Below are 25,317 nucleotides of genomic sequence, written 5' to 3'. Positions count from 1 at the left end.
ACAGACTATTCCTATAGCATTGGAAGCAGCTATGGTACAAGGAGACATAGCAATCCTTCAGGAGTAGATGACAAATGCAGAGCATAGAGGACAGTGATAGCTCTTGAGGAGGGATACAGATTGACTGACATAACTGATGAAGATATGTTCAGGGATGAGCATATAGATGATGAGGTAGTGTTTCTTAGAAGCATTACATGCTGGATAAAGATTGAGAAAAGATAAGTCCCACAGCAAATGGCGATAAAGCGGCAACGACCAGCATTCATTCAGGAAGACCGAGAAATGTTGCCAAGTGTCCTTTGGACTACGGGCCCCTATGATGTAGGCCTATTGAAAGGAATAGGAGAGGTTAAAAAAAAACTCAAGCCAGGAGTAATTTTAACACAAGCAAAACAGTATCCTATGTCCACAGAAGCTGATGAAGGCATATTCAAGACTACGGGCCTCATCACGAGTTGGGCGGTATTAGCCCTACCGCCAACCCCCCGGCGCTATTAGTGCTGGAACACGGGTTTGGCGGTAATGGAATTCCCCATTACCCACTGAGCCCATTCGGGAATGCCCCATTCCCCATTGGGCTCAATGGGGAATTTTCGCGCTCTTACCACCAGCGGATTTCCAGCCGGCGGTAATAGCGTGAATATTTGGTGGATTTCCCCCCAGCTCAGAGCTGGGGAGAAATCTGCCGAAGCCCTGATTTGGCGGACCCTTAAATCCGGCGGTAATAGCACAGCTGCCGGATTTAAGGGTTACCGCCAAAATCGTGATGAGGCCCAATGTCAGCACTGATGAATCATGGAATCTTAATGTATCCGATAAGAAAATATAACTGGGGGTTGTGGAGACTTATCCAGGACTTGCACAATCTTAATCAGATTGCAAAATGTGAGTTTCCATTAGTTCCTAATACTGCAACAACATTGTGTAAAATCCCAGTTGAAGCTAAGTATTTCACGGTGATCTATTTGAAAAATGTGTTTTTCTCTATCCCATTGCACAGGGACTCGCAAGACCTTACTTCCTTTATGTTCTGACAAAAAAAACTAAAACATACTTGTTTACCTCAGTGGTATTATGAGTCCCCATACATATTAAACAGGGTCATAAAGATGGATCTAGGCGACATTGAGCTCAATAGTGTGTTAATTCAGTATGTAGATGACATGCTAGACTCCAGTGAAACAGATGATGAGTGTAGACAATATTCTATTCAGTTAATTAATATATTGGCAAACAAAGGATACAAGGTAGACAAGGAGAAGTTACCGTATTGTCAGGAAGAGGTGTTATAGGTCAGTTAATTTCACATGAAGGAAAAATGGTGACACCGGAAAGAGACGAGGCTATCATGAAGACACCAAAGCTAAACACAGTGAGGCAAATGCAGCAGTTTCTGGGCTTATGCAGTTATTGCAGTGCCTGGGTTTTCGACTACAGCACATATACCGAGTCACTTTTGCAAGCACTAAAGAAAGCACAAGTTGATAAGGAAAAGATAGAATTGACTGAAGAAATGGAGAAAGGATTGGAGGATTTAAAGAATAGCAAGCTGTACAGCCCCAGTTTTAGGGATTCCCAACTATAGCAAGGAATTGAAATCCACAAGTATTACAATGAGCTATTCCATCACTCTTTTCATGGAGTATGCCTTATTTGCCATTTTAGAGAAACCCAAGGGTATATTGACGTCACAAAGAGCTTCAGCTTATTAAGAAATGATCTCTAATCCAACAATTAAGGTAGTGAGTTGTAAAATAGTGAACCCAGCCACGTTTGTATCTGAATCTATAGAAAAAGGTGATCATGTGCATGACTGTTAAAATTATTTCCAATTCTATGATGATATACCTCATGTAAAAGAAAATGCTCTTGCGGGAGGGCAGATTCTCTTTATTGACGGTTCTTCAGAAATGTATCAAAACTAGCGTGGAGAGGTATTCAGGCTCTGCAGTTTTAAGGCACAGATTAAATGGTGAATTTGAGGTAGTAGCGAGGGCAAGACAACTGTCTCATTTTTCAGCACAAGCGGCAGAATCTGTAGCACTTTTTGTTGCGCTCGAGAACCACGAAAGCCAGGAAGTGACGGTGTACAGTGACTCCGCCTATGTGGTAAAACTGTACACTCATGGCTGTCACGCTGGACATGGAGGGATTATATACGTGAAGACGGACCTCCAGTGCAACATGTGTCTCTATTGGACAGGATCATTAAGGCACTGCTACTCCCAGTAGCCATAGCAGCATGCTAGTATGAGAAGGGTTTATTATGCTGTCAATTATGCAACTAATAGAGGTTCAGGGTAGAGCCCCACAAGCAGAGCAAGAGCTATGGAAATGCAGGTGGTTTTCTTTATCCCCCACGGAAGCATTATGGAGACAGGAAAGCACTGGAAAGCCAGTGATGCCAGCAGCATTGTTGAAAGTCGCACTCGATTATCTGCATTAACCTGCACATATAACCAGAGAAAGTCTTGCTGCCACAATTGCAGAAGACTACTTTAGTCACAATTTATGTGAACACATTGCACAGTTCATGGTGAATGTCATCGTGCATCAAAGGTTTACTGCTGGGCATACACTGAGAACAATCAGAGGAGTAATACCTCAACCGAATGGTCAGTTCCAACATTTACATATCATGTCAGTATGCTGCAGACCTGTAATGGATACTGGTATCTATTAGTGGTGGTGTTTCCCTTCTCTAGGTGGATTGAAGCTGGTCCGTGTACACACCCTGATGCCACTTGCTCAGCAAAGTGTGTACTGTTTAAAGTCATTCCAAGATGGGGTGTGTGCTAATTACTAAGATCTGATAATGGACCACATTTTGTAAATGTGCTATTTGAACAAATAGGACATCTAGTAAGCATACAGCATACGTTTCCATCTGCCTATCCTCCACAAGCAGATGTGGTATGTCACAGATTCAATGGTCTCCTCAAAGAGAGAATAGCTAAGATCAAATTAACTCTGAAGAAGGGATGGCTATATTGCTTACCCCTATTCTTATATGCCCTTCGGAATCAGCCAGGTTCTGACCACCACCTTACAACGCAGGAGTTAGTGACAGGGCGTTGCATGAGAATCCCTCTTACGCCTCCATCTAGAGTTAGGAGTGATGCCCAGAGTGTAGCAAAGGCTCTTGGCGATGAAATGCACAATTATTTGACATCTATGACTACCAGTATTCATTGCAGATCAAGTCAAGCATCAGAGGGAGTGGTCAAGGAACATGGACGAGGACAGTCCAGTAACCAATCCAAGTGAACTATTGCCACTGCCAAAGTTTTATGTTGGTGTCTAAATACTCATTTAAAACTCCACCTCAAGATGGAACAAGCCTAGTTTTAATGGCCTCTTTTGTGCTGAGGAAGTCTCCCCTTCTGTAGCTAAGGTATTGGGAAGAAGAGCTTGGCTGCATTTAGGTGATGTAAAAATCTATGAAAGGTGAGACCCTCCCTCCAGCGTCCACTGACCAAGAAGCAAGACAAGAAGAAGATTTTCTGTGTGTGCAGACTTGATCGATGACCAAGAAGAAGGATGATGAAACAGTGAGCGGTTAACACAAATTTTATTTGGCCTGGAATTCAGTGGACACTCCTTAAATCATTTTAGAAGGAATTGCATGGTCTTGCCGAGAATTCCAGAGGCTGCAAACATACTTTCTAGCAATTCTTTGAAGGAATACAAATTGTATCTGTATTATGCCTAAATGTCGACAGTGACACACATCGGCTTGTGATTGCTATTTCTATGTTCATACCTGATTCCTACCATGGTCTTGTTAGGATAGATAGATGTCAATATTCATACCTCTCTACATGACCCTTAAATTGGTCCTGTGATAAGGAGACTCTTAATTGCGATTATTTAGCATATTGTGCAACTACGAATGTAAAGGGGAATATTTGCATAAAAAATCTGTTCTCCTGTTCCTTTCCTTATCCCTAGTAACATGTATAAAACATTCACACCATTGGTGGATGTGCCTTTCAAAACCTAGCCTCACACAGAATAAAAAACTGAAAGATGGCTGATCACAAGTGTAGTTCTAGTTTTGTAGTAGGATGTTCCTACAAAGGTCTATGTTCATGCCTGGAATCCAAAAGCAGTGAATGCCAAATGGCCACAGATCACCAGATGGGAGCTGCTACCAACAACCAATGCCACTATAAAAGGATTTAACACCATTAAATAAGAGTTGAGGGCATAAGGCTGATGACCCTCCAGAATACATATTTCCTCGACATGATTATTGCAATGGAAGGTTGTGTTTGCGCCAAGATCGGCCATCACGTTGCACATTCTTTCCATCTCATAACGGTGAGAACAGGACCTTTTGTGCAGGCCTTGTCTATGTTGACAGATCTACATGTGAAAATGGTGGATAAGACAGAGGCCATCGCACATGACAGTTGGTTCGCACTCCTGTTTTCATGAATCCCTTATTGGATGGCCAACCTATTGAAATTCCTTGCAGCAACATTGTGATAATCACATCTGAATTCTGTATGATCATAATAACAATTGAACAATGTAATTAAACGGCAAATAATGCAGTGGGAATGAAGATCATGATTGATTCAAAGGAGGACTGGAAGACAAGGTGCTGACCGATGATGTGTCAACTAAGAGTGATATATATGCTCAGTTCTCCAAAAAAGAAAAGTTCACACAATAGACCTCTAATTGGACTATTGATGAGTCATAAAGTCAACTCTCTATAGTTAGAGATCATTGAGTGGGTTCTTTGGGTACCAACGACTTAGAACAATTTGTGTGTGAATCAGAAGAGTGAAATAAACTGGGAAAAGAATACCATTCACCAATTGTTGTGTATTATTTCCTAATTAGTGATTCGAATTGAAAAACACTTGAGTAATGATCACAGTTGAATAATGATCACAATTACATGATCATTTTTACCCTGACATGAAAAACAACAATCCCAAGTCCAGGAGCAGTCAATGTTCTTGCTTGGGGTAAGTAAAACAATGATTACATGTATAGTGCTCCATGGCTGCTCCTAAAGTCTTAAATAATGCAATATTCTAACATTGAAGGGATTTCTTTTGAAAGGATAGTATGAAAATAGGTGAGTAAGAGAAAAACACATATGTCAAACATATAATATAGAGTGTGAATACCCTAAGCATTGAAAAGTGAATAAGACAATTCATTAAAGTAAAAGGTTGAAGAATGATTAATTAAGTTAAAAAATAATCGACTTAATAGTTTTAGTGCAACCCGTGTTCCTTGTAAACGCTGGGAAAGGCCCAGTTCTAACTAGTATCCATTTTGTGTCAGGGTCTCGTTTCGGTGATAGCCAACGTGGAAGGATCTCGATAACCTAGATCTCAAAAGTGGGAATTGATTGAGTGTTAGTAGTTCCCTTTAAGCTTCATGTTTTGGCAGTCTCTAGTTGCTCAATAGCCACCTTCATCAGGGCTCCATGTCGGGGACCCTGTGTAAAAAACACATATAGTGTATAAGTGGTGTGTGTGCCATAAAGAGCCTAAAAATCCCAAGGACACATATGAAAATGATAATAATTGAAAACAAACTCGAGGCACCAGTGGTACTCTTACCTACTGGGGCTCAAACCTAAATTCTCAGTCCAAAAACCCCTGAGGAGCAGCACATCTGGCTCAGGTGGTGCCATTATAAAAATAATGGAGAGGGACTTATTTGGAAGGTTAAGCTGTAGGAATCCTATCGATGCAGTCGCTCAGCTTGCTGATGTCTCGTGGAATCCTCAGTGAGGTTTAATATTTGTATCTATCGGGACCTATCTGAACGAAAGGGGCGGACTTAGTAGATCCATTGTAATGTAGAATTAGTAAACTTATTGTATTGTGGTGTTAGAATATAAATGGAGAACATTGCTATCTAACTATTATCTAAAAGTACATATTAGTTTTCACGATGCTCTTGTATTACCTGTGCTTCGTCACAGACTGCATATTGCTATACGGCTTGTACATTGTGACTTGTGTCCCCTTAGTTTGGTCTCTGTATGGATCGCTCCATCCCAAAAGAGGATGAATAACAGTGTGTCACGTTTGCATAGTTCAGATACAATTCACAGGTATTGGGTTTGCGGTATGTACAGAGGCTTGTTTGATTACCTCATAGTGAGAATCAGTGTCATCTCTTGTTAGGTGCATCACTAATTTACTCTTGGAGATCGCAAAGTAGATGATATATGTCTATGAACAAAAACATTTTTTAAAAGGAATTTTATGCCCGTAACAAGTCCGCTTTAATCGGATAGAAAAGAATGAAAGCCGGTAAATATGTGGGCCACGACCAAATGATGCCCTTAATATATATTGAAAAAAAGGGGGTTTGGACCATATATTCTCGTGCCTTGCACTGTCTAAAAGGAAAAGGTCTTGCTCATTTAGTTGCACTGTATTCCACAGCAATGATTTTATTAGTAATATTCACAATAGGTAAAAAGACCCTCATTACGACCCTGGTGGTAAGTTAAAACCATGCCGGTAAAGGATTACCGGCATCCCTTACCGCTAGGGCCAATTATGACCCGAGATAGTGCTATCAGTGGCACCGTAATCAACGGTGCTGCTAACTGCGCCAAGGGCGCAGGCACGCAACCTCCCATGCCGTAAATACCGGCATGGAGCAAAGTGGGGATGAGTACGAGTCAAGCGGACATGCTCTTAACACCCTTGCGAAGGCCGTAGAGTACCTTACCGCCATGGTGCTAATACCACCATCGCGGACCAACCGTAAACGCCCATGTGCAGTGTTCCAAAGTGACACAGGTGCACATAATCAGCACAGGTGGAGGCAATACAGACTGGCCATGCACAAAAGGAGCACACCCCACCCCTTCCCACACCCAGTCACACTTCACAATGATTCCAATAGGACTAGCAATGTTGGGGCTGGAGGACCTGATTGCAATGGAAGTGCTACAACAACAACAACAACAAGCACAACAGGCAGCACAGAGGAGACGCAGGAGGAGAAGGAGGGCAAGGCAGGGCCAGCAAGCCCCACCAGCACAGCCAGTGCCAACAAGCAGGCAGCCCCCAATCCCACGCATCAGAGCCAGTCCATTCAACCTTATCGCTGAGCAGATCCACACCCTGTACCGTTTGGACCGGGACACCATCACCACCATCGTGGACATGATACACGATGACATCGTCAGCATGATTGAAACACGCACTGCCATCCCCCCCCTACTGAAGGTAGTGTCTGTGCTCCACTTCCTGGCCACAGGCACCTACCAGCACACAGTGGGGCACTTGCATGGCATTTCACAACCATTATTCTCATGTACGCTTAACCAAGTGCTTGATGCCCTCCTCAAGCACACAGACGACCACATTACCTTACCACGGTCTACCCAGGAGATCTCAAACACCAAAGTGGGTTTCCATGTACTGGCCGGCATACCTGGTTGCATTGGTGCCATCGACTGCACCCATGTTGAATTGGTGGTCCCACATGCCATGGAGGTAGCATACCGCAACTGTAAGCTATACCGCTCAATCAACGTGCAAATGGTATGTGACTCGAACAGGATCATCACACATTGTTGTGCCCGATTCCCCAGATCAACCCATGATCCAACCCAGGAGATCTCAAACACCAAAGTGGGTTTCCATGTACTGGCCGGCATACCTGGTTGCATTGGTGCCATCGACTGCACCCATGTTGAATTGGTGGTCCCACATGCCATGGAGGTAGCATACCGCAACTGTAAGCTATACCGCTCAATCAACGTGCAAATGGTATGTGACTCGAACAGGATCATCACACATTGTTGTGCCCGATTCCCCAGATCAACCCATGATCCAATGATCCTGCGGAACTCCACAATACTACGCTACATGGAGCGAAATGCAGGGCAGAGATCCTGGCTACTCAGTGAGTCGCATGTCATGGCCATGGTAATGTGAAGTGTGTAGGTGATTGAGGTACAGATGCATACTTTACCTGGCTGATATGGGGGGATGCATACTTTACATGGCTGATATGGGGGTGGGGGAGATGCATACTTTACCTGGCTGATATGGGGGGGAGAGATGCATACTTCACCTGGCTGCGAGTACCAGAGGGAATGGAGGAAGCTCATACCCCAAAGCAGCCTAGACTGGAGCTGACACCTGACCACATAATGCTAGATGTAAGCAGCCCTACCATGTGAATGAAGCTGTGTCCCAACCATTCCACAGCCATCTGCATGTGCACTATACCAAATCAGACCGCATCCACCATCAACAAAATGCAGCTACATGCAATGACTTTAGCCAATACACAGCACCAAACACCATCTACTCAAAGGCCAGTCCCCCATCACTGCGTACAAAGGAGTGACATGACGGTCATAAACATCAATACACCACTACACTGACACAGCGGCCCAACTAAATAGCATAACACCATTTGAAGTGCTCAGAGAGATCATCATGAGGCTGACAGCAATGGTGCCAGGATGAAAGAATTAATATCACTGGACATCTGCCAGATCACCAAAACAACCACTGTGGACTAACACAGTGCATGGGCACTCACAAGGTACTGGACCCCCCTGCGTACACTAGTTGATGTCATGCAAAATAGTCTATAAGAGGAATACACATATAGCAGTCACATCGTGTGACTCCATTCATGCATTGAAATGGGGTTCAAAGTAGGAGATGAATGCATGCTATGGTGTCACTTGATGCTGTAAAATCTGATGTTATAACTAACACATACATTGTTTCCCACATACAGGTGATGCAGGCTATCCCTTGAAGAGGTGGCTCCTTACCCCAGTCCGTAACCCACAAAACCGGCACAAGGAAGACTATAATTGCGCACAAACATGAACCCGTGTGGCGATTGAGCAGACATTTGGTCTCTTGAAGGCATGGTTTCGGTGCCTCAGCAGGTCTGGTGGGGCACTCCTGTACCGCCATGAGAAGGTGGCAAAGATCGTCATGGCATGTGTACTGCTACACAATATGTGCATCAGACGGAATGTGCCCCTGCCCCCTGACACTAAACTGCAACCACCTGACGAAGAGGATGAGGAGGGTGGGGATGGTGCAGCACCTCAGGGAGGAAGCGATGCACAGGAGGGACGTGCCTTGCACCAGACTCTGATTAACCAATGCTTCTACCACACATGGACGGGGGGTGTCACATGGAGATGGCACTTGGGGCACTGGGTGTGTCTGGGACATGCACACTGTGGACTGTTCACCAATAAAGTACACGTACGCAATGATTTGTGCATAACCAAAAAGTGTATTGAAATGGAAAATTTAAGTGAACACACCCACTCCCCCCTCCCCCCTCAACTCCCCAACACACCCACTCCCCCCTCAACTCCCCAACCCACCCACTCCCCCCTCCCCCCTCAACTCCCCAACACAACCACTCCCCCCTCCCCCGTAAGTCCCCCCTTCCCCCTCAACTCCCCATAACATGGTGTGGATGTCTGTGCTCAAGTGCATCATGTGGGACCGTTGCACAGGGCAGCCTCTATTGGCACCCCCCTCTCCCGGCACCCGGTGCACCCCTGTCTGTACGGCGCAGGTTCCTGCCCGATCTGCAGACGGGGCTGGTTCGGGTACAACTGGCAGCCGAGGAGGAACTAGGCTGCTCACAAGGACGCATGTCCCTCATAGTTTGGACAAGCTCCGAGAGTATGTGCCACACTGCGGCTAGTTCAGCACAAATTTCCTTGGAGGTGGACTCTATGGCAGCCTTTACAGTTGCTGCACATTCACACATTTCCTCCCTTGTGCTGGTGCATTCTGCCACATGCTGTGTCAAGAGGGAGGCCAGTTGTTGTTGCCGCGTGATGATTTCATGCATCGGGTCCTGGGGTTTTTTGGCCTGTGGATGATGCTACTGGCGTGTCCATTGAGCTACTCCCCTCCTGCACATCTGCCACTGGACATGGAGTGGCCGGCCAAGAGTTATCAGGAGATTGCCCCTGTATGCCATTGTCATGCTGGCTGCATGGGGACAGGTAGGGGGAAAGAAGGGGGGAGTGGGGGTACCCACAACAACATCAACATCCCCTTCATCATTGTATGAGCTGGCAGCGGAGGCAGCAGTCTCACCAATCGTGCTGCTTCCTGCAGACCCAGTGCCTTCAGTAGACACCACTGGGCGGGTTGTCGTTGGTGGTGCCGTAGTACCTGACTTGCTGCACATCAGTGCTGTGGACTGTGATGTGCTTGTGGATTTTGGCTGCTGTGGGGGTTTGATTTTTGCACCTGAGGTGGAGGGACGGTGTTTTGGGTCTTCGGGCCTGGCCTTCTTGGCAGGTGTAGTGCCAGTGTCTTCGTCGGCACTGTCCGAATGAGAGCCTGTGGTAGACCAAAGGTGGGAAGGGGTTAGTGATGGGTCTGCGGACATTGAGCAGGCATTGAGATGGCTGCATTCATTTTGATTACTAGATGGTGCACATTGGAGGCAGTGACATACAGGTTGTCTCCCTCTTAGGTGGTAGAACCATGGAGGCATGTGGGTGGCTACAGAAAGGGTGTGCATAATGCATGTGCACAAGGTGGAGGTCAGCACTGCCTGTAGGCAGTTTTATGCTAATGTGTCGTGTTGACCCTGTTAGGCATCATTGCACTTCCCAAAAATCTGCACTTCAGTTTGCATGGCTGGATTTAAGGCACCTTCCTGCGTCGCCTGATGTCGGGGCTCCTCTCTCCATATCTCCGACCCCCTCAATGCTCTCTGTGCCTATGGTTGCGGCACATATCTCCTCCCACGGCTGCATTTTGATGGGCAACTCAGCTCCTCCGCCAGTCGCCATGCCCAGATTTCTATTCGCTGCCAGCATACTCCTGACGTGGAGGCGTAGATCATCCCACCTTTTTCTACACTGTCTGGCATTTCGGGGTGTTGTGCCGACTGCACTGACCCTCTGGGCTACCATGGCCCATATGGCCTTCTTTCTCATGATTGCCAGTCTGGTCATCTCTGTTGAGAAGACTACATCGGCATGCTCTTGTAGGGTTTCAGCCAACATATTTAACTCCTCCCTAGAAAAGCGCTCCTGCCGCAGCCGATCTCCGGTCTTTTTCAGAACTTTAGGCATTCTGATGATTAATGGGTGTAGGAGAAGGTTTGTGGAGGTTGTGGGGGTCCACTGGTTGAAGAGGATGGCAATGGATTGTGTTTTTAAAGATGGCTGCCGTGCTCTTTCCCGTTCCTGTGCGGTGACGCAACTTCCGGATCTGCTTATTTGCAGTTCCCGCTATTTGCGGTCACCGCTATTAGCGGTGACCGCTAATATCGATAGCTAGGGTGGCGGACGTGCTATTTACACGGCATACAATGCTGGCAAGTGGCGTTTTAAGGACTTTAGCAGCATGGCAGTGATTGCATTACCGGCATGGCGCAATGCTCGTGCCCGAGATGCCGTAATGTGCCGTTTTTAGCAGTATCTGGCCAGCACGGACACGTTAATTGCGCAATGCCGGTAATGACCGTTACTTACGCCAGGGTCGTAATGAGAGCCAGGTTCTTTAGAAGAATATTCTTGTGTATATTGGCAATGTATTCATAGCATACATCCAAAAAAAAGGAAAAGGAAAAAGAAATGTTTTTTCTTTCCGCACTTGATTTTGTGTTATTCAATATGAAACAATACATCCTGTTGCTCCCATTGGTCTCTTGCATGTATTTCTTTGAAGTTTGCTTTGCATTCAATGAAAAAATCTCAAAATGCTGCGAATACGCTTAATTATGTGAATGTATTTTTTGGTACTGCTTGCCCCTTGATTGAATAGGTTTTTGATGGGCTCTGCCTTCACTTGCCCAGACTGATTCAACAAGTGATTTGGAATTGGAACCAATAACACAAAAGACAACAGGAATACAAGTTTCGGATATACTACCAAGTGAACACACATCCTCTTTTTTAGAAGAATTCAAACATTTCAAAAGAACCAGGACATCCCCAAGGAGAAACCCAGTATGGTGACATACGTTAACTCAGAATCCAAAAAACCCAGGAGGGGCCACAGGGGAAAACCCAGTCAACGTAGAAGATCAAACAAGCAAAAACAACGGCATACGAACAAGATAAAAAAATCCACAACTAGGGAAGAGAACCTAGTAGTAAATGTTACCAAACAAGAAATAGCCCCAGATCAAATCACGGCACTGAACAAATGTTTGAGGTTCTGTCCGACCAATAGTTATGACTATTTCGAAACAGTCACTGATTTATACCGTTTTTGCAGAAAAATGTTACTCAAAAAATATTTTCTCATCAATATCATACGGAAAAGACAAAATATAAAGAAACTAGCTCAGATCTATCAACAAGCCACGTGGAAATGACTGTCAATATACTCAATCTATCGGAAGAAAGTGACCTACATACTGTAGACACATGGGCAGAAGAGCAAGAAATCTCTTTAGGACTCTCACAGCCAACAAAACTGAAACAAAGATCACATTTTACCCCAACACTGGTTACAGGCAATATGATAGATGCATTCTTTAGTGCAGTCCAACAAGAACTACAACAACTTTACATTCAGGATGCAAAACCAAGGATCAAACAAAATCTAATCTACAAGCAAAAACAAGCTATACAGAATCTCAAGGCAAACCACAAATTTGTATTAAAAATCACAGATAAAGGAGGCAATATAGTTCTGCTCCAAACAGAAGATTATTTAGTATAGCCAATTAACAATTGAACAACACAGATTGCTATCAACTACTCACCACAAACCCAATTAAAGAACTGCAGAAAGATTGGAAATTCATGAGTACGCATTTTTAAAAATCAAAGCTTGATTACAGAGGAAGTACATCTCTACATGAATACAACCCATCCAATACTTCCAACTATATACTTTGTTCCAAAGATTTGCAAATCTTTACAGACCTACCACAATCTAGACTGATTATAAACTTTATAGACTCATTAACAGAGCACATTTCAGAGTACATAGACCATTTTCTGCAACCTTTGGCATCTGGACTCTCATCACACATTAAAGGCTCTACCCACACAATTCAACAATTGAAATCATATATTGGGAAACAGAATATTGGTTTGTAACACTGGACGTAACAGTACTGTAACCAGCATAGTTCATGAAAAAGGTATATCAACAACGAAGCATTTTCTAAAAACAGATCAATTTCCTTTCAAGAGCACAATCTAATACTACTGGAAATGCTCCATTTCAGCCTCACCAATAATATCTTCTGTTTCAGGGATGAACTCTACAAACAAATCCAGGGTACAGCCATGGGCACGAAATTAGCGTCTTCTTACGCTAACCTATAAAAAATGGGACATTTTGAAACACAGCATGCATGGAAACACTCGGATTTCATCAAACACAACAGGATTGCCTTCTGGGGTAGATATATTGATGATACCATCAACATATGGAATGCATCATCATATGGAATGGCACAGAAAAACACTGCAAGGCACGAGAATATATGGTCCAACCCCCTTTTTTTCTGTAAGTACTAAATAATTTCCCTGTACAGCCTCATGATAGGGACCATACTCGCAGCCAGCACTACTTACAATCTATTCAAAGTACAACCATACAAAAAATAAGCTAATGAGTGCGCCAGATCCTGTATAGGCTGAACAATTGGAATTCTTTAGACACCTTAATATATATTGTTATAATCAACAGCATTTACCTTGTTCCTGCGGCTCCGAGGGTTTTTGTGTCTGGCGTTCTGGTTACTGAACAATTGCAGAAATGGTGGCGTGCGTACTGGCGCAGCATCTGTATGCTTTGTTGTCAGGGGAACTACGCCTGTAGCATATCCTGCACATGCTAGTTAGAGTATGTTGTTTCTCGTGACCATGGCAACTGCTCTGTTCGCGTGTCACAGTACAAACTATGCTGGGACATACGCCGGCACTGCAGAAAAACTTTTAACCATATTATATGTGTGTGTTTCTTTTCATTTTTTTCAAAAAGATTGCAGTGAGGTCTGAATATCTGTTGTAGGACCGTGGTGCTATTGGAATGTGCATCTTATTTGCTGTATGTGTCGCTTAAAGTGGACTGTCGAATTAGATGCAGTTCTCATGATGGTCACTTGTGTGCCATGATAGTGTCTTAAATAATCCATGTATATCCCATATAACAGGTCTTGTAGCCAATATTCAGGGGATGGTAGGTATTGTTATTCTGAGTGTGTACCAACAAGGGGGTTATGGAGCTATCCACTACTCCCAGTTTGTATTTCAAGTATATTCTGGGTCAGAAGGTAACAGGTTGGAACAATTCACTAAGTCCATGGTAATAGGTATCTAACCTGTGCATCCACCTTGATTCTTTTTGTACGAGGCTTTGGTGTATGTCTGGTCCTCCTTTTATTTTCTCTACCACCCACCACAGGATATCATTTGGTGTGTGGTTGGCTTCCAAAAAATGAGTTACAAGTGGTGCTGTGGTATTCTTCATCTAATTTTGGACTGATGCTCTGATATTCTTGTGTTTACCATTTGTGTTGTTTGACCAATGTATCTCAATCCACATGGGAATTGTATACAGTAGATGACATGACTGCTCTTGCAATTGGATAGATTGCGCAGGATCCATTGTTTGTCGCCAATCGTAAATGATAGTGGCCTTGTAGGGGTGTAAGTTCCAGAGGCCACTGCTAGTTGTTTCCGGTTGGTACAGAGAATGCACTAGATGTTTCCTTATGTTTTTGGCCCTTTTGTATGTGAACCTCGGAAAACGGTACATTAGGTATATTAAGTTCTGCTAGGTTCCAGTACTTCCTTATGATTTTCTTAATTTGGGAAGTGTGTATACCATGGGTGACAACGCATGTCATCTGATTTTCCATGGTCGCACTTTGTTGAAGCTCTGGATTGAGTAGGAGATCTCGTTTGGCATATTTGGCTGACAGATGAGTCCATCAGAGACTATATGAAAGCAAGTATTGTGCAAGTATTGTGCCATCTAAAGGAACGAAATTCTGGTATCCAAAGGATCATAACAATTACGTGGGGCGATGCGTCTGCTGTACCCCAAATGGACAATGCAGTTACATGACCTGGAGTGTGGGTGAACATGTTAAAACAGCAGGCACCTCGAGGGGGTTGACGAAAATAAGACACCCAAGAAATACTTCTTGAAAAGAAGATACAAAGAAGCAGGACAACTTGACGAGGTGGTTGAGAACTCGACCAGAAGGGGGAATGTAGATAAGCAGATGTATACATGTGCTGGAGATCCCACACCTATCCTCCCCTGTGTTGGAGACTTGAGGCGTGCCTTGCCTGACACCAGCTATCGTACCAATACTGCATTGAGTATTTGGAAGAAGATACCCATTGAGACAACCCTATCGAATGTACCCCCAAAATGACAACAGCCTGCAGGAAGAACTCCCTGAAGGAATATGAGAAGGAGCTAAGTAAATTAACTGATGACGTCATAAGAAAATGTGCACAATGTCCTGAGATACTGACGGACAACAATGTATGGATCCAAAAGGATAAATGACAAAGTAAGGGATCAAGTGAACTCTCATGATTTGTAAAAGAATACGATTAAACATTAACAAAGTACTGCAGAAAACAAAAGTTCAATGAATGTACAGACAGACACTGGAACACAAGGTAGATCAAGTCTCAAGTCATCATAGAAGCTAGCTATGAGTAGTGAATAGAATGCAGGCAAAGGCACCATTGTACAGAAACTGGACTTTGGTATCATGAATACCCAGAAGCAGAAACCCTGAAGCAGGAATGCAAAAACTGTGTCGCAGCAGAATAATAGGGTCATGGAGCTTTGTGGCAAGGCTCTCTGGCCTGAAGTCAAGATCCTAGAAATCGAGGTCAGCTATCTACTCTGAAGAAGAACGAGTGTGTAGAGTATGAATCTTCTCACGTTAAGGTGCAAGAAAGAACACAAAGGATGCCAAGTTTGAATTCATTTAAAGCATTTAAAAGCTGCAAAATGGACCAGGTCATGGTCTCCTGTCAGGTGAGACAAGGATGGAAATAGAGTTTGAACTTGGAGTTCCAGACATGATAGTGAGTGCCCTCACTTCTGTGCATTCCCAAAGACGAGACTACTGTGCAGGGGCAAGTATAAAGACACTTTCATGGCAGAAGGCATGGGAGATTGGAGATGCTAGGCTAATTGGGTGGTGAGGTAGCTTCATGTCCTATCTCCCTTCAGCTGGGTCTGGGCTTACGTGCTGCTAAAATGAACCGAATGCTCCTGACATGGCACAAGCATACTAACAAATTGTATTAGTCCACATAATGAAGGATCGTATAGCTTGTAAGACCATTGAGAAACAGTGCAGCTAATGTTTCTGAAATGACATGTTTTAAGAGGTTGGCATAAGATGTCCACCTGATATAGGACAGCCAATAACAATCCTAGCTCCTATATAAGTATATATATAGATATTTCCCTTAAACAATCCCAGCACTTGATAGGTTTTTCACTATTGCCATGTAGTATGGCGGCACTCTGATGTATATTTGAGTAAAGATCATAGAGAGATTGAGCGTGTGTCCGTTGATATTCATTGTAACCTCCCTGTTTTAGAAAATTGTTAATAAAACAGTAACTTGCCATATTCTTGAGTTTGTCCGGGTATTTGTACTCCGAATTATTCTGGTTTAATCCCATCCATTACCATAAGCATATTCCAAAGGGCCATAAACTCAATAATCTGCCAGAACCTGATATTATTGTTAGACATATTCGAATAAACCAGGTCCGGTCACTGAGAACATGCAGTCTCAAACTTGTACCGTTTAAGCCATTGATAATAGATGTTTTTAGTTTTTTTTTTTTTTAATTTGGCAGCATGAACTCTAGGCAGTAAATTCATATTAGCTATAGTTCGGAGTTCTCTTTGTAGGGCTCTTTTGGAGTCTCTAATGACTTTGTCAAAGGTGTGACAATCCTGCCGATTAGGGCAATCCCTGCCCTACGGCGATCATGAGGCCTAACTATGGAGCAGGCTTTAACACACTAAGTTTGTTATGGGGATATGGCTATAACAACGACTTGGAGATTATTTGCTTCAATAGTTTGACTCATCTGTGAATAAGCAACAAGTGTATAATGAGCCATAGCCCAAGCCTTACCAATTCTGCTATCACTCCAAGATATTCGGTTTAGTGACACGCTGATGAGTTCCTGACCAGAAGATATGAGACAGGGTAACCCAGCTCGTAAATTTATACAAGTGAACAGTGGATAATGGTTCCTTTCCAAACACACATATCTTGAATCAGAGATGAAGAGTTGGCCACAAAAATATAATCAATTATACTGCTGCAATTGTTCCCAACTTGTGTAAAGCTTGGGGGTTTGTCATATTGAAAGACGCCATTTGCCATTGTGAAACCGGCCGAGTACAACAGAGTGACCCAACTTGCTGCCCACAGACACACTCACTCGGGGCCAGCTGTCAGCTTAAAGTGAAACACTGAGTCCTGTTCTGCAGTCCTGAGCAGGATGTCATGGGGGATTTTAGCATTTCAGTCCCGAAAGACAATCACAGGGGAGCCTCCATCCAAGGTGTCCAAACATTTTTCTGTTACACTGTGTACCGCAGCATGTTCCTCCCTGTAAGCGGGGGTGGGGGGTCATATACATTCACATTGTAGATGTCCGACCTATTCGGGTGAACAAACCCTGTGGGAAAGTAATTCTGCCAATGAGTACGTTTTCAGATGTAAATGGAATCTCAACAATAGCCATTGGAAGCCTAACACCCAAAACTAAGCCTCCTTTCAGACAGCCCCATAGCCCCTGGAAAGTAAGGCAATTAAGTATAGACCACCCATTAATAGTGAGTGGGTTTGTGGGCCATGTTTCTTAAAGTGCCTCCACATTCAACCTGTCAATATGGTCCAACAATCCATCCTAATCCTGTAAATGGCAACGACCGCAAGTGTTCCAGCTTAAAAATTAAAAAAAAGAGCAAGGCTCATCACTCGATTTGAGAGAAGTCGCATCGCTCCACCAGGTTTGCCAACCATGCCCAGTGGAGTTCACCCCCCCTTTGCCCTGTGATGAAACAACACAGCGACCATTGCTGCTCTTCTGCACTTCTTTTATGGTAGTTATTGCAGTGGAATTGAGTAAGCGAGGCTGAATTTGACAGGGTGCCTTCCCAGCAATTTGCTCACTGCTGAGATTGCTAAATTTTCCCCCTGGTAAATCACTGTCATGATCCATGCCCCTGACCCCTTCAGGTATAACAGCACCCTGGAGCAGTGGGGCTAAAGCCCTTCACACTGGCCCAAGGGCCTTAAAACCCCATCAGAAACATACATGGAGTCAGTCCTGGCGCCTTTGGCGCCAGGCTCATTATCAGGAATAAAGTAATACCAGTTTTGGACCTTAATCCAACATGGAGACCTATTACACAGCTCAGTTCTTTAGAACCAAGCCATGTGGTCTAGTGTTTTGGATGTGGCTGGGCCTGGAACTATTTGGCCTGGGACTACTTTACCTGGGTTATTTAAACCACACCCAAACAGCAAAACACGCTTTGCGTTATTCTGCACTCCTGCAGCGTACCGCTCACCATGTCCAGCTCCTGCTCATCTGCTTCTCCGGCGGCCTGATCCTGAAGCCATAGATCCGGATTCCATTAATAACCTGGAAGAACAAGAACAGCATCAGCGAGCAAGAACACTTACCTGTGAAGTAACCGGCCTTGAATCCATCCTGTGCTTTGCTTACCTCGTCATCTCCGGAGTTCACCGCAACCTGCAAAGGTAAAGAAACAAGGACAGCATTAATAACAATTCTTACCTGGGCAAGCAGCGAGTCCTGGCAGCACCCTGCGCTTCTCTTACCTCCCCCATCTCCGGGTTTCACCGCAACCTGCAAGGGAGAAGGAAAAGGGTCAGCATTAACAAAGCACTTACCTAGGCAAGCAGCGCTTTGATCGCTCATCACTCCGGAACATCACCGCAACCTGTACAAAGAAGAGAAGAGAACATAGGTTAGCAATTAACACCAATAAACAGCGCAGCACTCCACGCATCAATAACTCACCGTGGTCTTTGCTATCGGCGCGGCAACTCCGAGATCGCAACCATCCCTGTGAAAACAAAAAGAGACATTGTTAGGGAACAGCGTAGTGGAGCAAGACGCTGAGAAGACAGAGAAAATGGAGGGAAAGAAAGAGACATAATAAAGACGGAAAAGACATTATAACTCACCTGGAAGACAGCAAGCAGAGTCGGAGTCACAGCCGGTCTGGACCCGACATAAGGGCACATGGACCAGTGAAGCAACTAGGTCCACGAAACGCCCGCACCAACCACGCGCCCCTGCACAGAGACGCAGGATGGAGAGATCAATACTCAAAAACCTAAGGTGCTACCCAATGTCTGCCACATAACCAAGCAGAGAGGGGTCCGGGATAACGCTTAGACCTCCACCCAGTATCGTGTGCCCCCCCCGTGGATACCAGGTGAGCATAAAAATCACTGCCTCAATGGGTGTACATTCTGTGATGAATCAACCTCCGGGGAACCAGTGGTCCAGGGATGAATGTCGGTTTCTAAACCATCAATCAACCCCACACCTCAAGTACACCAGAAGGGATCCAAACAGTTTGAAATACAAGTGAATTATAAGACCTCCTTGTCCAATATTTGGTATTGTGGACGGAAGTGCAGGCTTATCTCTGCAAGGTCGTGGATTGTTGGTTAGTTGCAACACAGCAAAAATACAATTATTACCCAATGATAAAAGGGACTGTCCAATCAAGTTTGTATAAAATATCTACTTTATTATTACCACAACAGACAGTTCTAGCACACTATACATACGACCACCCTGTAAAGGAACACAGAGGACAGACAGTTTCATGAAGGAAAAGGGATACACTCTCTATACTGACAGGAGGGTAGTTGGTAAAGTAATCAGTCTTACAGTTCAAGGTTATTCGGTTTCAGCATCAAGTGGGCAAAGGGTCATAATGGCCTCTAGGGGCCTTCAGAGAAGGACCAGGGGGGCAGAACCACTGGTGCTGAAGATGTTCTTGGTGCTCGGCAGCATCGAGGTGGCTGCAGGGCACTTCACAGCTCTTGACATAGAGTTAGTGATGGAGACAGTTGTGGGTACCAGGTGGCAGGCAGTTTGGCAAGCCAGGCTTGAGGGACGTCTGTAGGCTGTCCAGCGCTGCAGCTCGAGGCCAAGAATGGTTTTCTCTGTGCTCATTGGTGGATCTGGAATGCTGATCAAGGCATCTCGGATGGCTCAGGTGACTGAGGCATGACAACCTTCAGCGGTGTAGCCCGATACGGTTCGAGGACTCACCTTTTTTGAAAATCCTTAAAGGATGGACACTGGACGATGCTTGAGTGGCACTTCACCTAGCTTCTGCACAGGGCTTGTGTCCTTTCACAGTGGATGGCCCAAAATGCAAGAGAATTTTTGCAGGCAAAAGCCTTGTCCTTAGTTCAGATACCCTCCAGCACTTCCCATCTGGGAAGCTTGCAGGCAGAACCTAACAAGGCATGCTGAGTACTGGCTGGGTAATGGTTCTGGAGCTACTGGACGGGTCCTCTGGTTCTGGTATCTCCCTCTGTTCCCTGGGAGAGATGTTTAGGGGAGAGACCTTGCTTCCTTCTTGGAACTCCTGCCCTTCCTTCAATCGCAGAAGATGTAAGGTAGACTGTAGCTTCAGTTTAGGTCCAAAGGAGTCCTTCTTCTTACTCCTTTCGAAGTCTTCAGATGATCTGCTAAGTGAGGGGGTCAGCCCTCTTTTAAAGCCAAATGGGCCCCAGTGATTGGTGTAGGTAAAGCCCACCTTAATGAACCAACACTGGGTCCCCATCAACAATATTCTTTTATGCATGAGGTCAGTACCAGAGTGCTCTGCAATCTGACAGACAAGGGGGTGACAACATATACCCACCCATCTCCCTGTCTGTTGTTGATCAAAGTGTCTCTCTGGTTAAATGCCTCCATGGGCTTGCCCCCACTTACCTAAAGACTTGCCTTACCTGCCAAACACAGGGTAGGTCAACCAGATCAAGCAACTCCAATCGTCTTGTCTGTCCCAGGATTAAGAGAAGCCAAAGCAAAGGCTGCTCTTTCACAGTCACAGCCACTCTTGCTTGGAATCATCTCCCAGCCAAGTTGCGCATAGAGGAGAGATTGCCAATCTTTTGGAAAAGGATGAAGCCCCTTTTATTCAAATAAGTTAATCTGTCCCTGCCCAATGTCCACTTCTCGCCCTGAACTCTCTCCTTGTGTAGACTCTCGGATACTTTTTGTTGTTGTCTGTGGTTTGGTCCTTGTCTAGTGTTATATGTGAACCCTGATGCCTGTGGGCTGCAGCGTGTTACAAACATAAACATCATAAACATAACTTAACATAACATAACATAACTGAGCCCTCTGTGACTCTTCATTAAAGAGCAGGGTTCCCTTAAAGTTTGTGATGGGAGCAGACTTCCTTTCTCCCCAAATCCACATACTTCTCCTCACTGAAAGGGGGCTGCGCTGCACAGACACCTGCGGTAACTGCTGGACCCAGACAGGCCATTCACTGCCTTTCATACAGAGGGATGGGAACTAGCTTCAGTTTGACACATTGCATAGCAAATGGGTGACAGTCCCACCTTTGTGTTGTCTCTTCGGCAACCAAGCCCACTCAGCAGGCTTGACTCACTTATCTTGTTAGTATGCACTGCTACCAGCAGGAGGACAAAAGGAATGCAGATCCATGGACCCTTTTATATTTAAATTAGGTTGTCCATGCTGGAGAAAGGTGTGCCTTCCCCCTCTTTGAGATGCTTTGATGTACCCGAGGGTGTCACATTCCAGCTGAATATGACAGGGGAAGATGATGCCTGCAGGCTGTGTCTTCCTGGTGTACATTTGACTATTTGTTTTGTGTGGGAAGCAGGTGGACAGGATGCGGAATGGCCATACACAATCCTTGGAGGATGATCTCCCATCATTCATTTTAATTTATCAAAAATTAAAACATCCCTGGTGAGCGCACTCTCCCTGTGTGGATGGTCGAATTCCTCACACATTCATGCCCCAGTCTCTAAAGGCTAGGGCAGTGATTCAAGATATAATCAAGATTGCCATCTGTTTGAAAAGACACACTTGATGTGGCATATTTAGCACCTTCACAGATGTCCACGATGCGAATGTCACTCCTGCTGATGAAACATAGAGGGAATATGGAGTGTTAAAGGTCCATAAACTGTGGGTGGTGCTGTTGTTCGGCATGCAAGATGGCCACAGCCTGAAAGAGCTCCGTCAGAGCCCCTAACATATGGAACAATATCCTGCACTGCGGAGTGGTTGCCTGCTGGAACCTCAAAGTCGCATTGGAGCAGAATATCCACTGAACCTGGGGGTGCTGCTGCGGTCCTGTGGGACCCCTTGGAAGACAAGTTATCCACATAAGCCCCGGGCCCTGTACATGGTGAGACTGAGGTGTGGCGGAAAGCCCATCCCCCAGCAGCGCCCGGCGCTGGGTATATCCACTTCCAGGATTAATCACATTATCCACTGTCCCCCTTCTGGGGGAGTCCCAGGCTCGGCCTGACCATCCATGACCTGGCAGGGGTTCGCTGGAGGCAATTTTGGTGCCCTAGTTACTATGCAACATTTTGGAACAGATTTGTCCCGTGCCTTGGCCGAGGTGCGCCCGCCACACTGTGCTTGCCCTCGATACACGAGGCCCCTGTACCCGAGAAGCATACAGGGTGCCCCGTGAGGCTGCCCCACAGCCTTCTGCAGCGCTGGCGCTGTGTGACCACACTACATACTGGACCAAAATTGTCCCTGCTAAGACATGCGGGGCCGGCCGATCAGGAGGAAGTCCAGGCCCCATGCTTTCCATTGCAGGGGCATTGGGAACCGACTCACTGGCCCGAGCGGTGGAATCTTCATTGCCACATACCCTCCGGTCATGCGGAACCTGGACTCCAGGCGCTCCACCCATGACTCGGCGGGGACCAGCCTGGAGTGGGGTTGAGGCCGGTGCTCTTTTCTCAAATCTACGGTGAGTTGGGGTGTTCGGGAGGAAGGGAGGAAGGGAGTCTCCACACAAGCTATCCTCTCCTCCCACGGCTCTGCAGCTGGGCTGACTTGTGCTCCCAGACTGAGAATCCTTCCTGCATAGCAGCCTGCACACTTTGAGGCAACAAACTCGTATGGTGGCATACGGCCCCATATACATTAAAAGCGTGTTGGAAAACATGCCCAGAAGACCCCACCTGCTACCACCTTCCACGGCCCATCCGATTTTGGAAGGATCTCTCCAGCAGTCGTACCGGAGCTGGACCACACTGGCCCCAATCCTGCCCACCTTAACCAGAGCTGGTCGAGCCCAGCCCACCCTCTGCATTGCAGATTCTCCCTGACTCCCCCATGGGGGTGGCCACTGGGTCAGGGGCCCTCGGATTGCTCCTTGGGAGCCCCCGCTGCAGACAACCTTTCACTCTGGCTGCAATCAGGGCACTATATCTAGCCCTGGAGAGATACTACAAGACTGTGGTTCCCAACACTTGCCCACCTACTGTAATCCCTCCCCACATAGCAGGACCCCTTAAGCCCTCAACCCCCCGGGTACAACCTGCTGACTAGGCCTGAGCACCTCATGCCCAAATTCTGACACCCTTTGGGCCGGCCACGGCAGGGTATATGGAGACCCACATCTGCACAGTCCCCAATACCTGAAGTGATACCTCGCAATATCTACTTCCCGGCAGAGGTCAGTGGTGCCCCTGGTCCCTCTCGTGAGGCACAGCTACATCTTGGGTGGTCGGGGGTCTCCTGTGCCGCAGCAGTCGCCTCACCATCAGTGAGACATCTTGGAATGGGAAAACCAAAGAGACATTTGAAAATGGAGCAGTTTGCCAGAACGGATCGGGATCCACCACAACAGCAGAATAATCCTGGATCTTCTCAGCTGGACATCTCAGCTCTTAACCAAACTCTGTTAGCGCTAAAAAGCAGCACGGACAACCTTAGTGCCAAAATTGACACTTTAACTTGTAAAGTTGATGTCTCTGCAATCCAAATCAACAAGTTGTGCAGTAGGATGTCAGAAGCAGAACATAGAATAGGGGATGATGAGGATGAAATTGCTGCACTTCAATGTGAGGTTGCTTCCCTACAGCAAACAGTACAAAAAGTCATGGCCAAAAATGATGGTTTTGAAGGGAGAAATAATATAAGGATAACAGGGGTGGCCGAGGCCACTCCAATAGAAAATATGAAACAATTTGTGGAAAAACTATTTCAGGAAGTCCTTGACAACCCTCTAGTTAAGAACCTATTTATGGTGCAACGAGCCCATCATTTGCTTGCGAATAGACCTCCCCCAAGCCCCCCAGAGGGGGCTATCATTGCTCGCATTTTCGAGACCGTGCCATATTGCTATGGGTGGTAAGAGAGAAAAAGACTGTGAGGTGGGGCTCGGCGATGATACGCTTGTTCCCAGATTTCAGCCAGCAAATACAAGACCAAAGGAAACTGTTCCAAAACGCAAAGAACATCCTGAGGAAAAAAGATGTGCGATACACAATATTATACTCGGCCAAACTCAGCTTTGTCCGTGATGGCAAGACACTTTTCTTCACATCCCCGGAGGCAGCGGAGCGATTTGCCGCAGAAATTCCAGATCTGGGGGCTTCCTCTCGTGGATCTTCTTGAACTATACTATTTAGTTGAACAACCAGGCTCCCTAAGGGCCACATCCTGAAGTTCACAAGGCAACTACTGGTGTTATTCATAGCAATAGAAATGTAAATAGTGAGTAATTAATATGGTAACAAGCCTCTTGACAAACAAGGCACACCGGCCGCCGGTACCACCCACGCCCAGTGGCAAAGTAATTATGTTTGCGGTTGTTGTACAATGTTGTTTGGGTGGGTGGGAGGTACATGTCGGCTGGTAGATTGGGGTTCCTGGCATGGGAGTGGGGGAGTTCAAGGTTTTTTGAATGTTGCAACACAGCTCCTAAAGGGGAAGGGGGAAGGGAACTGTCTTTTAGGGACACCCAACACTCACCAAGTTTCTGGCTCACTCTCTTGATGTTGGAACTGGTACATTTCACTTACCTGTTTTGCCTCTCAATCCAAACCCGACATGATGGACCCATTAAGATTAGGTACACCCTCTGATACAGATATAACACTAGTGTCATGGAACTTTAGAGGCTTCACCAATGGTAAAAATCCTGACTGATTTCGACCTACGCCAAGAATTACCATGTGAATGTCCTCTGTCTCCAGGAGACCCACTTGGGGAAGGATCACAGACTCCCCACCTTGGCAGGGTGGGGTATCCA

Source organism: Ambystoma mexicanum, chromosome 3p (assembly GCF_040938575.1).
Source record: "Ambystoma mexicanum isolate Mex_15411 chromosome 3p, UKY_AmexF1_1, whole genome shotgun sequence".
Lineage (NCBI taxonomy): Eukaryota > Metazoa > Chordata > Amphibia > Caudata > Ambystomatidae > Ambystoma > Ambystoma mexicanum.
The sequence above is the reverse complement of the archived record's forward strand: the minus strand, read 5'-3'. Positions refer to the sequence as shown.